This window comes from Sapajus apella, unplaced genomic scaffold (genome assembly GCF_009761245.1).
Source record: "Sapajus apella isolate SASKATOON/1434 unplaced genomic scaffold, GSC_monkey_1.0 scaffold13, whole genome shotgun sequence".
Lineage (NCBI taxonomy): Eukaryota > Metazoa > Chordata > Mammalia > Primates > Cebidae > Sapajus > Sapajus apella.
Window position 1 is genome coordinate 11,197,067 of NW_022436953.1, and position 21,819 is coordinate 11,218,885.

A 21,819-nucleotide genomic window follows, 5' to 3' on the forward strand; every position below is an offset into this window, starting at 1 on the left:
GCATACGCTGCAACACCAGATGGCAGGACTGCTTGAAAAAACATAGGCAGGAATACAGGAAAAGCACAACTAATATGCTTGGAGTGATAAAAGAATGAATGTAAGTACCTCAATAATTGCACAATTATTATTTTCAACACTGGAAAATTTATTCTCAATATTCTCATCCCAAGATTCTCTGTGACTTACAGTTACCTAACAGGCATTAAATAGTAATAATTTATCAAACATAGTAGTAGTCAGCTCTTTACTTGAAATAGCACATTTAGTACTCATAATAAGTCTATGAAGTAGGAAATGCTATTATCTTTATGTATGTGTGTATGTATGCATGTAATGAATTCAGAAACAAAAAATGACTAAAATAAACACTTATATTCACTAACTGCTGTTTCTTTCCTTACACACATGTAAGGAAAGAAATACACTACATACATAGACACACACACAAACACACACACACACACACACATACACACAAAATCCATTTACTGAACCATTTGAAGGTAGAGTGCATCCATAGTAACATTTCCAAATGTGCATCTTAATTATCAGAATATTAGAGAATCCATCTCCCAATATCAAGGGATACTTGCCTAGTAAACCACACCATCACTGATATACATGAAAAGATTAGCATTCATTGAACTATTTTTTAAAATAGCATGTCCATTTTTTATCTCTAATTATCTGAAAAAGCATTCTCATTGTTTGTTTTTAAATGCAGGCTTCAGTAAAAATTCATAACATTACTTTGGCTTTTATGTCTCATTAGTCTTCCCACCCAATGTAGACTAGACCATATTTCTCATGATATTGAATCTTTTGATGATTCTGGCTCAGTTATTCTACAAAACAGCCCATTTTCTTCATTTGATGACAACGTCATAATGATGATATTTAGGTTGCATATAGTGCATCTTTGGGAAATGCCATAAACATTTCACAAAAGAAGCTCAAAGCTGAAAAAGCATCTTTTGATGCCTAAGGGAATGTTTATTTTAATCGTTTCTTTTGTTTCTGGTAATTTGAATATAAATTTTCTATGATACCCTCACTACTGTTGTCTTTTTCTTTTCTTCCCTTGTCTTTGACACCCTATAACATGCTTACCTTATTTATCTTGTACTATAGAAGTATGCATAGTAACTAATTGGAGTTCTCTGTTTAAGAGCTGGAAATGTGTGCCCAGAAGTTCCAATAACTGGGCTTAACACAGCACAACTAACACAACTAGTATTTTTGGTGTAGTAAAGAATGCAAGATACACTGACCAACCTCATTACCTTCTGCAAGCTTGACTTTATTAAAAGAGGCAGCAGAGATGAAAAGGCACATCTATCTCTCCATGGCAAGGCTTAAGACACAAAAATTAATTCCAGCTGATTTAAATTTTATACATTAAAAAACTACAATTCATTCACAGACGTGTAAATGAATATTTTTATAAATATTATATGGGATTTATAAAATTGCATGCAATTAAAGAAGCCAGAAGAAAATTTTTAAAAAATTTAACTGCATAAAATAATAAAAATATCATCCATTTAAAAACACATAAACTAAAAAAAAGGCTAATAAAGCTAAGCAGAATCTTTGCCAAAATATTACAGACAAAATTTAATATTATTCTGTACAGGACTTATATTTCAAAAAGATTTATACCAAAACCCTGATAGGTAAGTAGAAATAAAGAATAATGAGATTTACAGAAAATAGTATATATGACTGGAATATGTATTTCAAAATGTTAAGTTTTGTGTTAAAGACATTAAAATGAATAAAAAAAGAAATATTTTATCTAGCAAATATTCAAGGATTAAAAAAATTGATTGCGATTATGCAACAAAATTGGCACTTCCCTATACTCATGGTGGGAATTTAAATGTTCATATTGCTCTATAAAAATAAATTAGAAATATTTTGTCAATAGTCTAAACAAAATCTGTGTCATTTGATTTATTATTTCAGTTTATTGGAATCTATTCAAAGACTAAAAAACTACCAGAAAATCATACACAAATATTTTATGCAACTCAAAAATCAAAGCAAGTAGGGGCTAAACAAATTCTAGTATAGCTCTAAGATGGCATAAAATTGTACTATTTACATATTTAAAGGAAAGTGTTGAATTTTAAAAGTCCATAACTTAGTAAATATAAATAAACATATAAATATAGTGGGATAAGTTATGTACACATTATTTTATTAAGTAAATATTCTAGATATAACTCAAAAAGTGCACTTTTGAAGTTTCATTTTATTTTTTTCTTTGCTGTATCTTCCAAATTATTTCCAATAGTCATGTCTGCATTACATTTGATTTTTAAGTATAAATAAACTTAGAAAAATAATTAGGGGCTGCTGTCAAATGATATTAGCAGTTGGAGAGTGACTTCTTGCTAAAAGAGGTGTTCACAAACACAAGGAAGGTGACATCATTTCGTCAAGCACTTTGGTTATTGAAAGAATCATGTACATTAGACCTCTCTTTTCACTTCTCTGCAGTTTAACTGTCTGATACTTGACTGGGTGTCAACTATACGCATATGCTCACTTGTATGTTAGCCTGGTGGGAATATCAGCCTCAGCTGAAGCCTCAACAGGCAGCTTGGATGCTTCTTGACATCTACATTAAGGTCAGTTTAAAGTAGGCAGCCCATCAGTGATTGATTATCTGTAATACCCCTGGGGAGTTTTATATTTCACACATTTTTCTACCCTTGGGGAATTTGGCATTATCTGTATTCAATTCTATCTGGCATAATAAAGCCTTTCTAAATAAAAACATCTTAATAGTATCTTCATTTGCAAAATGTCCAATTTTTGCTCATCTTAAAATTTAATTATGTCTTGTTAGCTCCAATGATTTGGGAAACTAGGTATACTCTCTAACTCTTAATTTCAAACTTGATACGCAAAATACACAATCTGAATAGCATAATACTTATTAAAGAAAATGACTTTGCATTCAAAAAGCTTCCCATAATTACATTTCTGGGCACAGGTTACTTCATCAGAATTTTGTAGTAAACATTTAAAGAAGAAATAATATAAATAGTGTTTTCCAACCAGAAACTAGAGTAAGAGGGAGAATTTCTTATGCATTTTATAAGGATAAAATAATTGAATAATTCTAATGCCAAAACTAGACAAGATCACAAGAAAATAAAAATACAAATTATACAATATTCAAATAATATTCATCATAAATATACATGCAGAATTCTTAACAAAAAAGTAAGAAATCAAAAGCAACATATATAAATGAAAAAGAAATCACAAAGTTTATCTCAAGAATGAAAGATTGTGTTTATATTCATAGTTAAATAAGTATAATTCACCACATTAACAAAATATAAGCTACATAATAATATAATTAACTAATAATGTAGAAAAGGCATTTCACAATGTCAACACATAAATAATATTCTCTGCAAATTAGAAATAAAAAAAATTTCCTCTAACTTATAAAGTAGAAATATAAAAGTTCTTAGATCTAATAAATATTTAATGGTAAAATACAGATTTTTTTTATGATTGGAGGCAAAGCAAGGATGTCTATTTTTATCATATCTTGTTAACATTATTTGAAGGGTTTATCTTTAGGAAGACAAAAAACATACAGATATGAATAAAACAAGTGAAAATGTATTTTTTATGATACAATTACATGTGTGAAAAACCCTATAAAACATATTATAACTTAAGTAAATTCAGTAAAATCACAGAAAACAAAGTTGCCAATCAATGTAAATTTATCTCTGTAGAGTAGTAATTAGAATTGAAATAATAAATTGAAATGCATGTTGTCATTAAAAAACATGAATATGTAGAAACAATCGTAATAAAAGACATATAGGAGCTATACACTGGAGAACAAATATTGCTGATAAAAACAAAGTAGATAGAAATAAGTTGAGAGATAATTCATGTAAATGCAATGAAGGAGTCTATATTTTTAAGATGTCAGTTTTTTTTTTTTTCTATCTGATTTCAAAATTCAACTCAACCTTATTCAAAATCCTAGCAGGTTTTTCTTTTGGAAAAAATGGACAAGTTTGCTCTACAATCTATATGGAGAGGTAAAGAACCTAGAACTGCCAAATTAAACTCAAAAAAAGTCACAAATTTGGAGGATTCAAACTATCTGATTTCAAGATTCCTCTAATGTGACAGTAATCAAAATAGGTTTTGGTAGCAATGTAAGAATGAAAACTGATCAATTGAACACCATAAGGAATTCAGGTATAAAACCATGCATATAAAAACTGTGCTTTGATTTAAAAAGATGCCAAATGATTTAAAAACGATAATATCTTTTACCATATGGTACTGGAATAAATGAATATATACATAGATAAAAATAAATCTCAATCACTACTTTACATTAACTACAAAACTAATATGCGATGGATCATATACATAAATATAACTACTAACATTTTCAACTTCCAGGAGATAATATATAAAACTAATTTTACAACATTGAAATAGGAAAATATTTATTTAATATGATACTAAAAGGACTATCAGAAATTAAATAAAACTGATAAATTGGATTTCCTCAAAATTAAAACTTCAGCTTTTCAAAAGACAGCATTAAAAGTGAATAGGCAAAGCTCTAGAAAGACACACATTGGTCAAAAGCTGCCATTAGGAACATATATAGTGTACTCAGATACATCAATAAAGAAAAGCAATAAGACAAAAACAAAACACTTGAAAAGATGTTTCAAAGAAGAATATTTACATATTCCTCTATAAAACTAAGTGCATGAAAATGTACGCAGCATTATTAGTCATCAGTGAAATGCAAATCAATACCACAATGTATTTTTACTGCATCTTCACTAGATTAAAGTTAAATGTCTAACAAGAAATATTCAAAAACACACAGAGCATCCAAAAATCTTAGCTGAATTACCATAAAAAGGGGCCAACAGAAGCATTTTGGGAAGGGCTTACAGAATTAGGATTCAAAAAGAAGTTGTAGAATGAGACGCTGAAGCAGTCAGGAAGTAGGAAGGCAGTAAAATGTTCGCATAGAGCAAGTCTGAAGAGAGCCAGGTGCACAGAGTTTAATCAACATTCTGGCTGATAAAAGTTTTCAGAGTTTATCTTTAGGCACACAGTGTGACCCTCAAGACATAAATTATCACAGAAGAGTGGGGACAAAAGCCAGCATCAAAATAACTGAGAAAATTAATGTCCAAGGAACAAAGAAGGAAATATAGTTTAGAAAACTCTTTTAAACAGTATACATTGCAGGAAAAAAGAAAGCTGAAAGAATCGTTTAGGGATATATCCAACTGGAAAATATCTCTACTAGGAGAACGAAGTCAAGTTTGTTCACAGGTGTGTAGAAATAGCTAATAAAAATGGAGTTACAAAGACAGAAAAGAGAATGTTGACAAACGTGGAAGCCACGCTTTAGGGAGGTCAGAAAGTAAACAAGATGAGGAACACATATAAAAAAGTTTCGCAGGTGGGTGAAGACATAGAATAAGCAGTTTGAGGCAGCAACCATGAAGAATCATATTGTTTGAACTCAGTTACCGAAAAGGAGGAATTGAGGTTATTTTGTGAGAATGAAGGACTCCAAAGTGGAACTGATGACTGCAGAATAGCGGAGGACATTTGTAACAACCGTTACAATAAAAGGCGACAATTAAGAAGAAAGAAATGAAAGGACGGCTGGACAGCATTGAGAGACCAAAGAGAAATAATATGAACTCATAAGTAGATATCAAATAATGAAAAATAATTCTGTAGATTCAAGTAGCAATGTAGTTGCTTAGCCATGTTTGAAATTATTTGACCCTTGGAAAAAAAATTAAAGACTCATATATATATATTCTGTATTAATTGGTATTTTATATTAATATATACATAGATGTGTGCATTTCCTAGGTCTGTTCAGTAATATATATTTATTAATCTATCCATATTGAATTAGTGAATTTATCATGTATTTGTAAGAAACACGAGTAAAAAGGAACTAAAAGGACATACAGATGTCTAAGGGTTTAGGTGACATGGAAGAAAAGTAAATTGACCATCAGAATATTATGTATAAATTTATGAAAAAGAGATACATTCTGTTATATAGCAAAGTAATACTTAAGCCTAGAAACTTTTTTTTTCCCACTTAACACAAAACTGGGTGTGTCATTTCCATGCCTGAAGATTTCCACGGCCTCTTTATTGCCTATTGCATAAAATCCAAGCTCCTTAGCTTGCCACAGGAGACCCTGGATGACATTGCTCACACATGTCTGTGGACACATGGAGATGACCTTCAAGGATGGGTCTCCCTTCAAGGATAGACTTCCTACCCAGCTGTGAGGAGTGTGGTCAGCAGACAGCCTTCAGCTGTCAGCTCCCTTAGGGTTTCCTTTAGCTACAGAGAGCCTCCTTCTTCAAGGCGATCCCTTTTCTTGGATAGCCCACACCTGGGGATTGAGGCAGGGGTATAAAGACTGTCCATTTTAACCTGATATGGGACAGCTCCTATGGTCAACATTCATTCCGAGTCGCCCTGCTGGGTTGGTGCTTTGATGTGAGTGTGTTCATTGCAAAAGTCATGCGTTAAAAGTTCATAGCCAGTGTGATAGTATTAAGGGGCTGGGCCTTTAAGAGGTGATTAGGCCATGAGCTCCCCCCATGTGAATGGGATTAAGACCCTTTGAGGCTTCAGAGCGCGTTTGGCTTTCTCGCTCTTTACCTTCCGCCGCGTGGAGATGCAGCGTTCTCCCCGCGAGAGGTTGCAGACCCGGGACGCCGTTTCCGAAGCAGAGAGACCAGGTCCTCACTAGCTGGGACCTTGGTTTGGATTTCCCAGCTTCCAGAACTGTGAGAAATAATTTTCTGTTTTTTATAAATTACCCAGTTTTAGGTATTTTGTTAGAGAAGTTGAAAATGCGCTGAGACAATTGGCTTTCTGGGACGCTTGCCTGCAATGTGACTTCCTCCTCTGCCCAGTCGAGTTTCTTCCCTCGTTCCTTCATGGGTGTTGTTGCCTAGTAAACACCTTTTTTTTTATTATTGTACTTTAAGTTCTGGGGTGCATTTGTAGAACATGCAGGTTTGCTACGCATACGCGTTCCATGGGGTTTGCTGCATCCATCAACCCCTTCACCTACATAAGGTATTTCTCCTAATGCTATCTCTGCCCTGCCCCCGCCCCCCCCCACCCCACCCCGTGATGTTCCCCTCCCTGTGTCCACGTGTTCTCATTGTTTAACACCCACTTAAGAGAACTTTCGGTTTTCGGTTCTTGTGTCGGTTTGCTGAGAATGATGGTTTCCAGCTTTGTCCGTGTCTCTGCTGAGGACATGAACTCCTGCTTTTTTATGGTAACATAGTATTCCGTGGTGTCTATGTGCAAACTTAATGGATGAGTGACGTTTAACCAGCATGGCGAGAAAAATGGGGAAAGAAATTACAGCGGTTGTGAAATGTGCCCAGGCTGAGATGATTCAGGAGAGTTTCACATAGTATGTCTATACATGGTATGGGTGGCATGGCTGGATGTGAGATCATGAGGAACAGTACATGCCGAGAATTTCAAATTTTCTAATGAAAGTGAACTATTTTAAGCAAGTGAAAAAAAATTGTCCCATTAGTTTTTTTTTTTTTTTTTTTTAGAGTGAAAAAGTGGAGGATAGAGGGGGTGTGATTATTAGCACAGAGTCCTAGTTAAAAGATATTACACTGGAAAAAGTGAGAAATAATGAGTGAAACTAAAGCATTGGCTGCAGGGGTTAAGGAGGATGGAAGGTAGTAAGCATGAGGGTTAATTAAGAGCAGAAAAAACAAAAATGATACTTGATTGGGAAGGGGCAGGATGAGACAGGAGAAAATTAGGATGATAAAGAGTAGTTTTGTGAATGAATATTTTGATGTGTTCGGGACTGAATATTTGTGTCCCATCAGAATCCTTGTATTGCAATTTTAACCCCCAATGCGATAATATTAGGGAGTGATGCCTTTGGGAATCAATTAGTTTATGAGGCTAGAGCCCTTATAAATAGGGTTAGTACCCCTGTAAAAAGAGGCATGAGGCCGGGCGCGGTGGCTCAAGCCTGTAATCCCAGCACTTTGGGAGGCTGAGGCGGGTGGATCACGAGGTCAAGTGATTGAGACCACCCTGGTCAACATGGTGAAACCCCGTCTCTGCTAAAAATACAAAACATTAGCTGGGCATGGTGGCGCGTGCCTGTAATCCCAGCTACTCAGGAGGTTGAGGCAGGAGAATTGCCTGAACCCAGGAGGCGGAAGTTGCGGTGAGCCGAGATCGCGCCATTGCACTCCAGCCTGGGTAACAAGAGTGAAACTCCGTCTCAATGAAGGAAAAAAAAAAGGGGGGGGCATGTGAGCTTGCGTTTGCTCTCTCCATTCTCTGTCATGTGAGCAACACCCATCTGCAAGGAGAAGGCCACCTGCAAACCAGGAGGTGGGCACTCACCAGAAGCAAATCTTTAGACACCTTGATCGTGGACTTCTCAGTCTCCATAACTGTGAGGAATAAATGTTGTTTAAGCCACTTAGCCTGTGATAATTTTTATAGCAGTATTGGGTGACCAAAATGGAAAAAAAAAAAAGGAGTATATGTTAGAGTGGGACAGAAATATTGGTAGGTTCAGAATGGAAGAATGTGAGATATGAGATTTCAAAATGAAAAAAGTAAAAAAGAAACATAATTGAAGACCCTAGGATCCAGGTTGAGGTGAGTAAAGTGAAAAGATTCCAGGTGAAATAACGAGGCTGAAGATGAGGAGCACATGCAGTGGAAACTGGGAAGTGAGGTAGGTAAATGTCAATCAGGCAGAAATCCATACTTTTTGAAGCAATCTGCAAACATGATTCCTTCCACATTTGTCAGAATAGATCAACTAAGTTTTTAAATATTTCCAAATACATTCAAAATATATTTGCCTTAACGTTCAATAGAAATCTCCAACTTAATAAGTCATCCAAATTCTGTCTATTATTAACCAAGATGGTATACAAAACACGGACAAGTTACATAACATAGTTACTAACATAATAAATGCCCAATTTCTCAACTGAATATACATTAATAAGCACTTGCTGCAACAGAATTGCTACTTACTGGTTGAATATTAGATCTGTTTCACTCCCAATTCTCTTTTCAGTTCCTTGTGTAATTTGTCTCATTTAGTGGTACGTTCAACCATTTTCTTCAGATAGATGTATAGGAACTGTTATCTATGTGTTTTTTAGCCCTACAATATTGTATATCAATTCCTGTTGATTCTATGTCTTATGTTGGCTATTGTATTAATCTACTATCAGTTCTCAAATAACTTCATTCCTTTGCATTGCCGTTCTGTGACTGAAATGCTTTATTTCTCCTTATCTGCCTGGCAGATAACAACTCATAATTCAAAAAAGAAATCAGATGTCAACTCCAATATGACAGTTTCCTCTGACATGCATGAAAGATTCATCGCTTATAGCCAGTAGTGAGTCGGAGGTGACTCATACCGGCTTAGTAGAGCAAATGTGCATATCTCATTTAGGTACATGATTCGACATGATTTAGGTACCTTGAAATATTCTAGGGCAGAATTATTCACAACTTTAAAACTGCCAGACACTACATATAAGTTGCTCCCCAACCCCGAGATCTGGTTTACTAAGATTCCATTGCTTCTAGACCTTCTGGGCTCCTATTACAGGATTTCTTTGCTTCACTACGACAACAGGTTTCTTCGTCAGTCTTTCTATATTAGTTTGTCAGAGGCAGAGAATATCAATTCCTATTTATCAAAACCTCAGTTTCTATCACAATGCCTAACACATAACTTCCATTTAGAAGGAAGGAAGTAAATGGAAGGAAGGATGGAAGTAGGGAGTGAGACACAGAGAAGGATGGTGCTATGGGTAAATCTGAGTTTGAGACTGTGATGAAAAAACCTAACGAAATTGTTCCTGAGGCAGAATTCTGAGTTCAGTTCATCAGGTCAACATGGCTGCTAGGTTCTTAAAAACAATGATAGCTAAGAATGGGAGGGTGGGTGGAGAAGGTGATGGTTATTGAAGAAGTTAGATCATCCTTCAAATTGGCGAATAGCAACAAAGATGGGAAAGACCATTATAAAGAGAGAGAATACTGATATTCAATCCAAGGATGAAAGGAGTCAGTGCTCTCCCTCACATAACAGACAACCTAGTTTTTCAGTTAGATTGAGGCAGATGTTTGATCATTTTGCAAATGGAGACAAACATTTCGGATGACTACTATTTTTCCCTGTTAAGTTCACTCTGTAAACAGCTTGGTTACAAATTTCTCTGTGAGACAATAGAAGATTCCTTATCTAGACAACATAGAGCAAGAAGGATGAATTCCATCTTTCCTCTCAGGCAGAGATAAAGGGCACCTGACTTTACCCAGGAGCAGTTGGAGGGCAGAGTAAAGACCTCGTGGATAAGGCAGTGCTCTGTTCAGACCACCTGAGCTCAGGTCCTAGCTCTGCCACTTACCTCTATGAATTTGAATGTTTCACTTATTTCCAGTCTTCTCATTAGAAGGAATGAGAAATGGGATTAAAACTTTTATTCATTGAGCTGTTTAAAGAGAATCAAATAAATATATAAGTATATCATTTAGGATAGTGTCTGGCATACGCTAATTACTTAATGAAATTTTCATGACACGAACGATGGTGAAAATGTTGATGTGAATATAATTGGCTAAAGAGGACCCAGACCTTTAGCTCTTTTGATCTATAGTTCAAGTCACATGTACTTCTGGAATGACAAATTGCCTTTGAGAAGGCACGGAGGACCGTGCAGGATTCCTGATGGCATCAGTAAGAGCTACAGTTCTACCATTTTCAGTGAACGCCCAAAATTCTAGAATTTTGTTTCTTCTAAAATCTTAAAATTTCAATCTCTGGGTTTATGGCAAAATTTCTAATAAACTTCTGTACCTGATACAAAACTTCTCACTTAAGAAACAACAATATGTTTCACGGAGCAATTATCTCCCTTAGTTTCACATCTCTTCCTTGTTCAGAAGATGTTTGTTACATTAAATTTATTTTAAAGTTTCAATGTGTTCATAATAGTTACCTGAGTACTATCAATGTTTAAAATTCTGACCAAAGGTTTTCTGGACTGATTTCCAGAATGATTTCTGAATGATTTCTGGTATATATAGAAGAATTAACTATTAATTTCTACAATAAGAACTTTCAGTGAACCTAATTTTCACTGACTTCACACTCAAGTCATAAATAAGTCCCAGTCAGAGAATAGTTTTGTATCCCTAATTCTGATTATTTTTCTTTAGTTGGGGAGATTTGCCTAAAATATCAACATTGAAATCGAAGACAATTTATCCTTTAACATATGGTGGTGGTGCGTGCCAGTCACAGTATTAACAAAAAAGGCATTTTCATTGACTCTGATTACCAGTCCTCTAGAAAGTCTGTTCCTTGTCCTAGTCAAACATATCTGGGATCCTCACAGAAGTGAATAGCATGTGCTCACAACAAGCCAGTTCCCTGCTGGATCCGCTGTTACTACTTAGTGGAATTCCTAAGTACCTACAGACCCCTGATGGGTAATCACATGCCCACCAGGTGTTGCTGTTTCCCCCAGGAGCAGTCCTGTCCTCTGTATCTGCGTCAGCTGTTATATTGCTATGGAAAGGGAAAGATTGTTCTTTTTGGGTCTCAGTGAGTGGGCCTCTTAAGAGATGCTGTTTAAGTCTCAAAGGATTTCACAGATTTCAGTACAATAATTCCTTTTGGTTTTTTGTTCGGTTTTGTTTTTCATTCGAAAACCTCTATTCCATATTGATTTGGATTGGCTCTGTGTCTCCACTCAAATCTCATCTCGAATTGTAATCCCCACATTTCAAGGGAGGGACCTAGTGAGAAGTGACTGGATCATGGAGGCAGTTTCCCCCATGCTGTTCTCACAATAGTGAGGAAGTTCTCATGAGATCTGATGGCTTTCAAAATGGGAGTTTCCCCTGTTCTCTTTCTCTCTCCTGCCATCTTGTGAAGAAGGTGCTTGCTTCTCCTTCACCTTCTGCCATAATTGTAAGTTTCCTGAGGCTTCCCCAGCCATGCAGAACTATGAGTCAATTAAAACCCTTTACATTATAAATTACCCAGTCTCAGGTAGTATCTTTATAGCAGTGTGAAAGTGGACTAATATGAATATTAAATTTAGGGATGGCTTGTATAGGGGATAGATCAGGAACTTAAAGGACAGATTCCATGCTGTGTATAGAAATATATCTGATCTGCCAGAGAACATGTTCTCTTTCTCAGTACCTCATAGAAGTGGATGTTAGCAGTCCCTGACACAGGTTAGGAGACATATGTGATTCTCGTTCAGATTGAAGCTATTGGTCTCCCTTCTCACTGCTTTCTAGGCTCCCCAACTTCCAGCACAAGTACTTTCACATTACTTCATCACCCAGTTCTATGTTTTCCTTACTGCTGCTTCATTCTGCAGACCTTATATTTGCTATTTTAAATAGAAGCCTAGTTCACTTGGTTACTGTGAGGGGCGCCGATGAATCAAACATCTTGAGGTCAGTTATCAATATTTAAGCCCAATATAACCATGATCTATAGATTAGATTGTATCCCTTATTTAGATGCAACTTTATTGGAAAGGGAGTGTTTTTCAGACAGTCCACGGATGTCTGGTCTTTACTTGAAGGCTATTTTGATTGTCATGTGACATCACTCTCTAATGTTAAGCAGTTTTCAGTTCAGTTGAGAGGACAAATGGTTAATCATGGTATACAAAGCAAGAACTACAAGTAACACAAAAAGTCTCAGTATATAAGAATAGAGTCAACCACTAATGAAAGTCACAGTGAGAATAACTATGAAAATAATGAGAAGGTAAGCATTAGAGCTAAGTCTTAAAATATGAATACAAATTGATTACAGGGAAAGGTGGTCATTGGAAGTAAGAACATGATACTTTCATATTACAAATTATTTTCATTGGATCGGATTCTACTGATCAGTTCTCATCACCAGTGATGAGTTTCATGTAATATAATAAATGTAATATAACATAATATAATATAAATAGCAGCTTATAATTGGGAATCCAAAGGATATTAAGAAACTAATGTTTCACCAGGTAAATAATTCTAGAACTGCTTGATGTTTAAAAGCCTGGGCTATAAATAAGTAACCCACCTTCACCCATGCCATTTGGCAGCAGAGGATTTCCCCACTGATAGGGTTTGGCTTTGTGTCCTCACCCAAATCTCATCTTGTAGCTCCCACAATTCCCATGTGTTGTGGGAGGGACCCAGTGGGACATGTCTGAATCATGGGGGTGGGTCTTTCCCATGCTGCTCTTATGATAGTGAATAAGTTTCATGAGATCTGATGACTTTGAAAATGGAAATTTCCCTGCCCAGTCTCTTTCTCTTTGCCTGCTGCCATCTGTGTAAGATATGACTTCTCCCTCCTTGCCTTGTGTCATGATTATGAGGCCTCCCCAGCCATGTGGAACTGTAACTCTAAAAAACCTGTTTCTTGGCCGGGCGCGGTGGCTAACGCCTGTAATCCCAGCACTTTGGGAGGCCGAGGCGGGTAGATCACGAGGTCAAAAGATTGAGACCATCCTGGTCAACATGGTGAAACCCCATCTCTACTAAAAATACAAAACATTAGCTGGGCATGGTGGCGCGTGCCTGTAGTCCCAGCTACTCAGGAGGCTGAAGCAGGAGAATTGCCTGAACCCAGGAGGCAGAGGTTGCGGTGAGCCGAGATCGCGCCATTGCACTCCAGCCTGGGTAACAAGAGCGAAACTCCGTCTCAAAAAAAAACAAACAAACAAACAAAAAAAACCACCTCTTTCTTTTATAAATTGTCCAGTCTTGGTTATATCTTTATCAGAAACATGAAAATGGATGAAAACACCCACATTTTTCACCATGTCACCTAAATTCCAGACAAATTTTTAAAAAATAAATTTGGACCTTTCCATGTAAGATGTATTATTTTGCTGAATCTAAGGGTAAAGCTAAAACTTTGCTCATTTCAAATCAAATTAGCTTTGCTTCAACTAAAATCTGAAGCTTATAATTTTTTTAAACTTCATAACCTTAAGTCCTCCCTTCTGTAAGGGATATCAAGGCCTGGTGACCTCTAACAGAGATTCTTCATGTAAACTGTAAAATAGGAAGACAGCTGGATACTTAATCAAAATCAGCCTTCAAGCACCTGAAAATTATGCTGTAAGCCATTTTAACCTCTCTTATGTGGAGGGAAAGAATACACTTGCAAGTCCCCAATCCATTCGCCTTGGGTTATTGTAATCGGCACCATTTGTTGGGAGCCTGTTATACATGAGGCACTGTGCTAGATACCAGATATGGTACATCACCTTGCAATAGCAGTAAGCAGAAGTGTTGTGATTAACTCCATTGCACTGATGAAGAAGCTGAAGTTAAGAGTCATTACATACTTCAGTGTATTAATGGCAGAGTAAGGAGCTAAGGAATCAAGAGAATTGTAAAACCCCATCTCAATATTAATTCACAGTTGAGTCACAAGGAGGCTGAATAATTGCAAACTCCACAATATTCCTCATCCAGCTTTTTCTTTTTTTTTAGTTTACTTGTATTACCATATTTTAAATGTCTATATGCCTCTTTTTAAGTATCCTACAATTAGATGCCACATCTTAGACGGAAGGAAGGAGTCACAGTAAATGTAGATATCTCCTCATAGTCCGGTCAATAGAACTGTTAAGTAAATGGCAACATCCTTTATTCACCTAATAGATAAGGTTATCCCTGAGCAGACATACCTAAGGCTTCTAGGTAGCCAGGAGAGTCTCTCAGGTCAAGACATTCAGAAATGACCTCAGCAATGAGACCCTTTAGACCCACAGACTCATCACCAGAGAAAAAACTTAACAGTTGCAAGCAGTTGCACAACAGGAAGAAATTTATTCTCCAGTGAAGCATTTTTGGACCTTGTTTCTATGGCAGGTAAGCAGAGAGGCCAGGATACATGCATTTGTAAAATCAGCACTTAGTATAATGCCTGACATAGTGTGTGAGCACTCACTGAATCAATAATATTAACATTTTCCAATATGTAAACATTAATCATACTTTACTAAATGATTTATGTGAATTATTTAACACTTTTTGCATTTTAAAATATATACTGTTCTTGTACACATTTTTAGGTAAAAATGAGCTATGGAAAAATATTAATCTGTTCACATTCACAACAGTAGTTGGTAACTGAGGTGTTTTATGAGGTTTGCCTGACTCCAGAGCTCTTAAACACAAAATGGTGTTGTTTTTCTCCTATAATCCTAAAATCTAAAACAAACCCTAGCACACAATTAAGATGGAATAATATTTTTATGCATATTGGCCACTTAAGCATAGGGTGGGTATCAAAGAGAGCAACTGTGGCCAGGCACATGGCCACCGGAAACTACCTGCTACTCTCTTGGGGAATTTTGGTTCAGTGTTCATGCCAACATGATTGCAGAGATGGAAACATATTCTCTTCCTGCTTCATATTTAAAACACCCATCCCCCCTTTCCCTAGCTGCTTATGAGGATTGAAATTCAGATAATGAGTCTTGGTGCCCCTCAGCCATAAAACCCTACAATGATGTGCTCAGGAGGGGAGGGAAGTCCTTGTGAGAGGTGATCCTCACACCCTGTGTGTCCTAGAACCAGACCTATATACTTTCTTAGTAATTAATGGGGCATTTCATGTTCTCCAATTTCTTCGTACTAATTGCCTGCCACAGGGTTAACATAGACAATTAGAAAGAACTACAAAAACAGCGGAACTCTTTGGTCTCATCAGCTTTTGCATCATCTGGGAAATTTAATTCTATTTCTAGGAAGAAACTTCAGATGATACTACAGTCTGGGAGAATCTGAAAGTCTATATCACATTTTCCTTAATTTTATTCTTATCCCACTGTCTGACAGACATATGCATTACCAGGTCACCATTTCCAGGATGTTCAAGCAAGATGCTTAATCCTCATTACCATGAATTTCAGCTGTCTTAAAAAATATTTATGAAATAAAAAATGATAAAGAATCAAATCTTTAGAACATCGCTTCCATTCATCATGTTCCATAGTTTTGGTTCCAAAAGAACTTTAATTTTAATATTGTTAAAATAATTATATATCATCTAATGTGATATACTATTTCCTCTGGTTTGTTTTTTTTTTTCTAAAGGAAAAGCAACATAACTTATAGATGAAATCAGTGGATAATCTTCCCTTTTTTGCTACAATCAAACATCTGACAATTTAACCAGTAAACATCATTTATTATGCTTACCAACACTTCTATAGATTTTGGTACCTCTGGCAACCAGTAAACCCAGTGAGGTTAAATAAAAAAAGCATGCATATTTAACTTTGAAATGCATTATTTAGTCAGGGCTACAAAATATATGAGTGTGCATGTCCTTTTATGCCTATTCAGATGTCTACAACAATGCTTAAGAGTAGTGTTCCAGAGAGGCCTCAAGTTTAATTTCTGCCTAACCCTTTAAATACTCCTGGGCATTATTATGTCTCGCTACATTTCTTTGTATCAGCCTGCCTATCCTAATTCATTTTATCCTCCAATTCTCCCAAACGTTTTCTTAGGAATGAGATGGTTTTTGAGCTCTTCCTAGAAGCATCCTTCGAGAATATTACTATCTAGGTCGGGTACAGTGCCTCACACCTGTAATTCCAGCACTTTGGGAGGCCGAGACAGGCTCATCACCACAGGTCAGGAGTTCGAGACCAGCCTGGCCAACATAGTGAATCTCTGTCTCTACCAAAAACACAAAAATTAGCTGGGCTTGGTGGTTGGTGCCTGTAATCCAAGCTACTCGGGACGCTGAGGCTGGAGAATGACTTGAACCCAGGAGGCGGAGGTTGCAGTGAGCAGAAATGCAGCCATTGCACAGCAGCCTGGGCAACAAGAGTGAAACTCTGTCTCAAAAAACAAAAAAAGAATATTACTATCTGCTTATAGGACTAGGCACATGAACATTCAATGACAAAAGGGTCATAAAACCACTGTAAACAGTTTAAAACATGACGCTGCAATTTAAATTTATCAATGTGCAGTTAATTACTTCTCCAGGTAAGATTTGTTGTTAGGTTCTATCATGCTACTGATCTCAATCAAAATCTGCAGAAAACTTCAAGGAGCATAGCCAAAAATAACTTGACTAAAAGACACATGTGACTTTTATCAATAATGAGCGCTTCATTGCTTCTCTTATTTTATTTGTGCAGCAAGTAATTATTAAAATTAAGGCCTGATGAAAGGAAACAGGATAATTCATTTTGGGCTGCATCTCATGTGCAAGGGAAGTGATTCATGAATAGTTATAGGCCTCAAGCTTTCGGGGAAAAAAAACTGCAGTGTTACTAGAAAGATCATCATCATTAAGTAAGAGCCAACCCTTAGATATCAATAGCCACTCAGAGATTCATAGGGAAAGGTAATGAAGAAATTATAACTGTCATGAATATTCCATATTAGGCTTTAATTATCAGGGCAGGAGCCTGGACCCTGATGATTTTTAAATGAAAGGTGGAATAATTTCCTAATTTAGCATTTTTCATTTAAAAACTCATTAAGAATATTCAACACTGCAGTAGGACCCTGTAGAGGGTGGGGAAAAAAGAGCAGAGGTAAAGATATTTCAGCTACATTTTCAAGGGTAGACCTTGACAAGGTTTACGTACATTCTTTGTTAGCTAATAAATCTTTACCAATTTGCCCTGCCTTCATTGTGCTATGAAATGTTTACTCTATGTTCCCTGCCAAAGAAAGAGTACTCTGTGTTACTTGGTACTGGGGTATTTTGGATACTGTAAAATCTGAAAAACCAAGTTCCAGTGATTTAAAAAAAAAAAAAAAAAAAAAAAACTAGGTCTATTGATTGGAGACCTTAGATAATCCATTACTTAGTTTAACATATCACTAGCTCGATGTTTTTTAAAAAAAGTGACTCACAGAGTCAAAGAGCAAAAACTGGCTTCAAAATTGAGTTCCCCAACCTGTCAATAGTTTCATCTGGTTGGTAACTAACACATACACTAAAAACAAACAAACTTTTATTGGTTTTATAGAAATAATTTCTACTGAATTTGTGAGAGGAGAAAAAAACATAGTTATTGGCAAGAGAAGTAAACGTTGAACAAGTGCTAATGATATACTCAATACTTTCAGGAAAAGCACAACCCAAGTCTCTGTTATATGGTTTTGTTCTTTTTAATCCTTACAGTGAAATTTAAAGGTAGTACTATTGTTTAATTACATCACTGTAGACTTTTATTGTTTATGGTGAATACATTAAAAGTAGCTACTATTGAAGTTAAAAATACATATATAGAAAATGAAATAAAATAGCCTATTACAGCTGATTTAATGTTTGCTAAGCATATCATCATTGGACATTTGATTGTAAGCCATCAAATAATTTCTGAATTGACTTTTTTTTAGTCTGAGTAAGAAGAGCAGGGGTGTGCTTTTAATTATAGTGATATGCCGCTTTTTTCTTGAACACTCAGAAGAAGCATGATTTCATAATTCCATGTGAAAAAGGAATTTGGAAATAACTATTTTCTTATTAATAATTTATATTTTCATATAGGAGATAGAAAATCTTATCTGGGTGTTATACTTTTAAATAGTCAGATTAAAAGCAGTTAGGAAATAGCTTTTCAAATCTGGCTGCAACTGGAACTCATTTGTAACACACTTCCATCATAATAGGATCTAAGAAGTGAGTGCAAGAGAAAAAAAAGCTGATTCAGCCCTTGAGACAATGTGAAATTGTTCTCTACCATATTATCTGTAAGGTTTTACCCAGGCAGTTAAGACACCCAGATTTTATGGCCTCCTTATTTTTAAAATGCAAAGCTCTTTCCTAATAGCAGTAATCACTGTTCAACCAAATCTTTTATCTCCCATTAATAAGTAAAAACAAAGCTGTATTTTAGGTAAGTGGGCATGACAGAAAATTGACCTATGATTCTGAGCTATAGCAGAGCTGTACCTGAGGTCGCACAAATGTTTTTGTTATCTCAACTCAGTGCGGCCTGGTGGGATGGGCATTGCTTCGTAGAGTTGAGACAATAAAAGTAAACTTGAGAAACTTCAACAGTGACATTATGGTCTGTGTGAACAGTCCTTAAATTACATTGGAATCACAAGGATCTATACACGTCCATGAGTGTTACTTGTGGGAAAATACTTCTTTTTGTAGAAAAAATGGAATTGAATGTATCGCGTTCCTTTTTTTATGCCAAAACCTTTTCTGTAACTTTCTTTTTACGTTCGGGGTGCACATGCAGATTTATTATATAGGCAAATTGCACATCACAGGGTATACAGATTATTTCCTCACTCAGGTAAGATGCACAGTCCTTGATAGGAATTTTTTTTTTTTAATCTTCACCCTCCTCTACCCTCAAGTAGGCCAGAGATTATTTTATGTTGTATCTTTGTTCTTATTTCAAAGAAAGTTTTGATTTCTCTCTTAATTTCATTCAGTAGCAGATTGTTTAATTTCCATGGAATTGTATGATTTTGAGTGAACATTTTAGTATCAATTTTTATTTTTATTGTGTTTTGGTCCAAGAGTGTGGTTCATATGATTTTTCTGGGTTTTTTTGTTTTTCGAATTTGTGGAGGACTATTTTATGGATAAAAGCGTGGCCAATTTTAGATTATGTGCCATGTGCATATGAGAAGAATACATATTCTGCTGTTTCTGGGTAAAGAGTTCTGTTGATATCTGTCAGATCCATTGGTCAAGTGTTGTGTTCAGGTCCTGAATATCTTTGTCAGTTTTCTTTAATGATGATCTGTTTAATACACTCAGTGGAGTATTGAAGTCCCTCATTATTATTTTGTGGTTATCTAAATTTCTTCCTAGGTCTAAAAGAACTTGCTTTATGAATCTGGGTGCTCCTATGTAGGGTGCATATATATGTAGAATAGTTAGGTCTTCTTGTTGAATTGGACCATTTACCATTCTGTATTGCTCTTCTTGATCTTTTTTCATCTTTCCTTGTTTAAAGTCTATTTTGTCTGAAATTAGACTAGCAATCCCGACTTTTTTCTGTTTTCCATTTGCTTGGCAGATTTTCCTGCATCCCTTTATTTGAGCCTATGAGTGTCATTGCATGTGAGATGAGTCTCTTGATGACCGCCTATCATTGAGTGTTGCTTCTTTATCCAATTTGTCACTCTGTGCCTTTAAATTGGGGAATTTAGCACATTTACATTCATGGTTAATATTGACATGTGTGGGTTTGATCCTGTCATAGTGTTGTTCGCTGGTTATCATGCAGACTGATGTGTGATTGCTTTATAGTTTCAATGATCTATGTACCTAAGCTGTGTGTGTGTGTGTGTGTGTGTGTGTATGTGTGTGTGTGTGTGTGTATGTGTGTGTGTGTGTGTGTGGTGGCTGGTAATGGTCTTTCATTTACATAATTAGCACTCCCTTCAGGACCTCTTGTAAGGCAGGTGGTAACAAATTTCCTTAGCATTTGTTTGTCTGAAGAGGATCTTATTTCTCCTTCACTAAGGAAGTTTACTGTGGCTGGATATGAAATTCTTGGTTGAAATTTATTTAAGAATGCTGAAATGTCTTCTGGGTTTTCTTTAAGAATACTGAAATGTCTTCTGGCCAAAATATCTTCTGGCTTGTATAGTTTCTGCCCAAGGGTTCACCAGTACCCTGATGGGGTTCCTTTTGTAGGTGCACTGACTGTTCTCTCTAGATGTCTTTAAAATTTTTTTCTTAATTTCTACCTTGGAGAATCTGATGACTTTACATCTTGGGGATGATCATCTTGCATATTATCTTGGAGGGGTTTTCTGGATTTCCTGAATATGAATGTTGGTCTCTCTAGTAAGGTTGGGGAAATTTTCATGAACAGTATTCTGAAAAATGTTTTCCAAGTTGCTTACTTTCTCTTCCTCGCTTTCAGGGATACCAATGTGATATAGATTTGATCAATTTATATAATCTCATATTTCTTAGATGTTTAGTTTAGTCATCTTTCCTCTTTTTTAAAAATTTTATCTGACTGAATAATGATGGGAAACTTGTCTTTGATATCTGAGGTTCTTGTGTCAGCATGGCAAATTCTACTATTAATACTTGTGATTGTATTCTGAAATCATCTGACGCTGATCTGTATCAGATCAGTTTGGTTGTTTTTTAAAACAGTCATTTTTGTCTTTCAGCTTCTGTATCATCTTATGGTATTCCTTAGAATCCTTGGATTGGGTTTTGACTTTCTTTTGAATCTTGCTAAGATGTGTTTCTATCCATATTCTGAATCCTATGTCTATCATTTCAGCCATTTCAGCCTGGTTAAAAACTATTGCTGGAAAACTAGTGGTATCATATTGAGGAAAGAAAACATTCTGGCTTTTTGAGTTCTTATGTTGGTTCTTTCTCATCTATGTGGGCTGGTATTTCTTCAACCTTTGAAGTCGCTATTCTTTGAATGAGTTATTTGATTTTTATCTTTTGATGTCTTTGGGGATTTGGTTGTGGTGTAAGGTAAGCTCAGTCTTCTGGCTTCATTTCTGGAAGATTTTGGAAGGCCAGAGCTCAGCTCAGCACGCCTAGGTTATGCGTGATAAATCCGTAGGGCTGGTATTGGTTCCCTAGCTTTTTTCTCTGGCCATCGAGGTTAGACACATGCTACTTTGGAGAAATTGAGTTGTTTCCTGATTGCTGGGCAAAGCACTATGATGGGTGGGGCCAGTTAAAGCCC